Source organism: Schistocerca serialis, unplaced genomic scaffold, assembly GCF_023864345.2.
Source record: "Schistocerca serialis cubense isolate TAMUIC-IGC-003099 unplaced genomic scaffold, iqSchSeri2.2 HiC_scaffold_134, whole genome shotgun sequence".
Taxonomy (NCBI): Eukaryota; Metazoa; Arthropoda; class Insecta; order Orthoptera; family Acrididae; genus Schistocerca; species Schistocerca serialis.
The window spans coordinates 52,501-57,500 of record NW_026047558.1 but is presented as its reverse complement, the minus strand read 5'-3'; the positions used below and the strand labels follow the sequence as shown (position 1 = coordinate 57,500).

The following is a 5,000-nucleotide window of genomic DNA, read 5'->3' as shown; positions in this document are numbered from 1 at the left end:
CACCCAACATCACAATACTGCCTCCTGTCACAGTACACAAACAATGGCAGGAATGAAAGACACAGATCTGCCACAACCTTGGAATCGGAGCGCCGCCTGTCATGAGCCACAAGTGCATCCTGACGTGACAAATCGGATGATCCCGCAGGCATGCACTTACGATAATCACTATCAACGAACCTGCCGCCCCCTCCCCCCCCAAAATACACCTTTCCCTACAACGTGTACCTTAACCTAAGCTATATTGTACCTTAACCTAAGCGATATTGTACCTTAACCTAAGGTATACCGTACCTTAACCTAACCTACATTGCGCCTTCACCTAACCTACGTTGTACCTTAACCTAACCTACGTTGTACCTTAACCTAACCTACGTTGTACCTTAACCTAACCTACGTTGTACCTTAACCTAACCTACGTTGTACCTTAACCTAACCTACGTTGTACCTTAACCTAACCTACGTTGTACCTTAACCTAACCTACGTTGTACCTTAACCTAACCTACGTTGTACCTTAACCTAACCTACGTTGTACCTTAACCTAACCTACGTTGTACCTTAACCTAACCTACGTTGTGCCTTAACCTAACCTACGTTGTGCCTTAACCTAACCTACGTTGTGCCTTAACCTAACCTACGTTGTGCCTTAACCTAACCTACGTTGTGCCTTAACCTAACCTACGTTGTGCCTTAACCTAACCTACGTTGTGCCTTAACCTAACCTACGTTGTGCCTTAACCTAACCTATGTTGTGCCTTAACCTAACCTATGTTGTGCCTTAACCTAACCTATGTTGTGCCTTAACCTAACCTATGTTGTGCCTTAACCTAACCTATGTTGTGCCTTAACCTAACCTATGTTGTGCCTTAACCTAACCTATGTTGTGCCTTAACCTAACCTATGTTGTGCCTTAACCTAACCTATGTTGTGCCTTAACCTAACCTATGTTGTGCCTTAACCTAACCTATGTTGTGCCTTAACCTAACCTATGTTGTGCCTTAACCTAACCTATGTTGTGCCTTAACCTAACCTATGTTGTGCCTTAACCTAACCTATGTTGTGCCTTAACCTAACCTATGTTGTGCCTTAACCTAACCTACGTTGTGCCTTAACCTAACCTACGTTGTGCCTTAACCTAACCTACGTTGTGCCTTAACCTAACCTACGTTGTGCCTTAACCTAACCTACGTTGTGCCTTAACCTAACCTACGTTGTGCCTTAACCTAACCTACGTTGTGCCTTAACCTAACCTACGTTGTGCCTTAACCTAACCTACGTTGTGCCTTAACCTAACCTACGTTGTGCCTTAACCTAACCTATGTTGTGCCTTAACCTAACCTATGTTGTGCCTTAACCTAACCTATGTTGTGCCTTAACCTAACCTATGTTGTGCCTTAACCTAACCTATGTTGTGCCTTAACCTAACCTATGTTGTGCCTTAACCTAACCTATGTTGTGCCTTAACCTAACCTATGTTGTGCCTTAACCTAACCTATGTTGTGCCTTAACCTAACCTATGTTGTGCCTTAACCTAACCTATGTTGTGCCTTAACCTAACCTATGTTGTGCCTTAACGTAACCTACGTTGTGCCTTAACCTAACCTACGTTGTGCCTTAACCTAACCCATATTGTACCTTAACCTAACCCATATTGTACCTTAACCTAACCCATATTGTACCTTAACCTAACCCATATTGTACCTTAACCTAACCCATATTGTACCTTAACGTAACCTAATTTGTGCCTTAACGTAACCTAATTTGTGCCTTAACGTAACCTAATTTGTGCCTTAACGTAACCTAATTTGTGCCTTAACGTAACCTAATTTGTGCCTTAACGTAACCTAATTTGTGCCTTAACGTAACCTAATTTGTGCCTTAACGTAACCTAATTTGTGCCTTAACGTAACCTAATTTGTGCCTTAACGTAACCTAATTTGTGCCTTAACGTAACCTAATTTGTGCCTTAACGTAACCTAATTTGTGCCTTAACGTAACCTAATTTGTGCCTTAACGTAACCTAATTTGTGCCTTAACGTAACCTAATTTGTGCCTTAACGTAACCTAATTTGTGCCTTAACGTAACCCATGTTGTGCCTTAACGTAACCCATGTTGTGCCTTAACGTAACCCAATTTGTGCCTTAACGTAACCCATGTTGTGCCTTAACCTAACCTATATTGTGCCTCAACCTAACCTATATTGCGCCTTAACCTGACGCACGTTGTCGCTGAACCTGCTCTGTAATTGTTATGCAACTCGTTAAATTAGTGTAGTGTTGCCTAACCGCAACCCTCGCAATATAGTTCGCTATTCGCACTGCCCGGTCCCCTGTGTATCGCGTCATGTTAAACACCTTGCAGGTGTTGCTGACTTTCCACATGCTCCTGCTATACACTGTAATGTGGATAGCAGCAGGACGTACATGCCCCCCCCCCCTTCCCCCCTGCCTTCGCAAGCTGGTCGTTGAGAAGTTTGCATGTTCAATGCCCTTCGCATGCCGACGTACTCAGCCTACGTTGTGGTACGGCCTGTCACCTGTCCGCCGATGTACGCAAAACCCACAAACTGTACTGCACATTGGTCCGTATGTACTGAATGATACATCGTGGCACATGTGTGACCGTACGACGACTGCGCCTAGCAACGGCAGACCATACAGTCCAAATATTGTGCACGCAGCTACGTGTCGTCTCCCTATAAGAGCTGGATTGCAGTGTGGTACGCCATTCAGACGTGTGGGAGGAACGGACGCCCTGGATGGCGATCAGCATGAGCAGTCTGTTGATGTAGTGGAGCGTGTATTCGGACGTAGTCGTCTCTTCTCACACACCGTGATAGCATGTTGCACCGCGTTCCACATCTGCGACATCCTGCAGAGGCCGGCTGACAGTCGTTCGCGCAATGGACACCGCATACGTACGGGGGCTACCTTCCACGTGTTCTCGAGGCGTGCACATGTTGTTGCGTCTATGTGGGCAGACGTAGTGTGTTGTGACACCTGACACAGGCATGCAATACTCGTTGCAAATGGCGATGGACGTCTACGTTTGCTGGTGACGTTACGCAAATGAACAACAGGTAACCCGTTGTGGTGCGGTTGTTCTCGCTAGAGGTGAATCAGTGTTGGCGACGATCGGTCGAGCTATTAACCGGTTGTTTCAGGGATACCCACCATGCCCACGAACGTGAAAGGGGACCCACCATGCCCACGAACGCGAAAGGGGATCTGGGTGTGAGGCGATACGCGGCGGTGGCTGGGTGGGACCGTCCCCGGCCGGTGAGGGGGGGCCGCCCGGCGTGCTGGCAGCGCGGTGCGTGGGCGCACGCGCTACAGCCGGCTGGTGGGGGCGGCCAGTGGCAGGCGCGCCGGCCGACGGACGCGGCAGGCGGCGCAGCTGCGCGCCGGCGCCCCCTGCTCGCGGCGCCTTGCGGCCAAAGTAGGTCCTCGCGGGCCCGGTGCGAAGCGCGGTGGCCATCTGCAGTGTGCTGGTCCGATTGAGGACTGTGTGCGCTGAGGATGCGCCGCCGCCCGGCGCTCGGCGCCGCGACGCCGTCTGCTGCTCGGTCGCCCCAGCGGTTCTCGCAGGTGGTTTGTATCGCAGCTGTGCGGACGTGTTGGCGCGTGCGCTGTGCTGGGAGAGTTCGCTTCGGCACCCAAGTGGGGCTTTTGTCCTTCTGTGGCGCTGGCGTTGGAGCTGCCGGTCACCGTAGGTGGCGCGTGTTGTCTCCCGCCGGCAATGCCACGACAGCACGCTCCCGGGCCTCTGTCGGCAGCGGCAAGCTCAGTTGGGAGCACGGGTGGTCGCACCTAAAGCGTCTACTCGCCTAACTCCGGGCGATTGCGCCTCTCTCGAACCCGACCAAGTACTTAGGACGGCGCTGCGCGCCGCCGGGACCTGAGAGGGTTTCGAGGTGTGTTGTGCAGGGGAGCTCAGCCTCCTCCTGTTTGCAGAATAATTGAGCGGACGCTTGCGTGTTCGCGCGGGCCCCCGGGACACACTCCCGGGCGGCCGGCTGCTCAGCTCTAGTTGACGCAGCTCCCTGGTTGATCCTGCCAGTAGTCATATGCTTGTCTCAAAGATTAAGCCATGCATGTCTCAGTACAAGCCGCATTAAGGTGAAACCGCGAATGGCTCATTAAATCAGTTATGGTTCCTTAGATCGTACCCACGTTACTTGGATAACTGTGGTAATTCTAGAGCTAATACATGCAAACAGAGTCCCGACCAGAGATGGAAGGGACGCTTTTATTAGATCAAAACCAATCGGTCGGCTCGTCCGGTCCGTTTGCCTTGGTGACTCTGAATAACTTTGGGCTGATCGCACGGTCCTCGTACCGGCGACGCATCTTTCAAATGTCTGCCTTATCAACTGTCGATGGTAGGTTCTGCGCCTACCATGGTTGTAACGGGTAACGGGGAATCAGGGTTCGATTCCGGAGAGGGAGCCTGAGAAACGGCTACCACATCCAAGGAAGGCAGCAGGCGCGCAAATTACCCACTCCCGGCACGGGGAGGTAGTGACGAAAAATAACGATACGGGACTCATCCGAGGCCCCGTAATCGGAATGAGTACACTTTAAATCCTTTAACGAGTATCTATTGGAGGGCAAGTCTGGTGCCAGCAGCCGCGGTAATTCCAGCTCCAATAGCGTATATTAAAGTTGTTGCGGTTAAAAAGCTCGTAGTTGGATTTGTGTCCCACGCTGTTGGTTCACCGCCCGTCGGTGTTTAACTGGCATGTATCGTGGGACGTCCTGCCGGTGGGGCGAGCCGAAGGCGTGCGACCGCCTCGTGCGTGCTCGTGCGTCCCGAGGCGGACCCCGTTGAAATCCTACCAGGGTGCTCTTTATTGAGTGTCTCGGTGGGCCGGCACGTTTACTTTGAACAAATTAGAGTGCTTAAAGCAGGCAAGCCCGCCTGAATACTGTGTGCATGGAATAATGGAATAGGACCTCGGTTCTATTTTGTTGGTTTTCGGAACCCGAGGTAATGATT

General features: G+C 50.9%; 1 non-coding gene across 1 annotated transcript in view; it reads left to right on the top strand.

Moving 5' to 3' along the window:
• Positions 1–4,041: 4,041 nt before the first annotated feature.
• Positions 4,042–5,000, top strand: part of LOC126439722 (small subunit ribosomal RNA) — a 1,909-nt gene continuing 950 nt past the window's right edge. Inside the window, exon 1 of the ribosomal RNA XR_007581346.1 lies at positions 4,042–5,000. This exon is cut by the window's right edge and continues 950 nt beyond it. This is a non-coding gene — a ribosomal RNA (small subunit ribosomal RNA).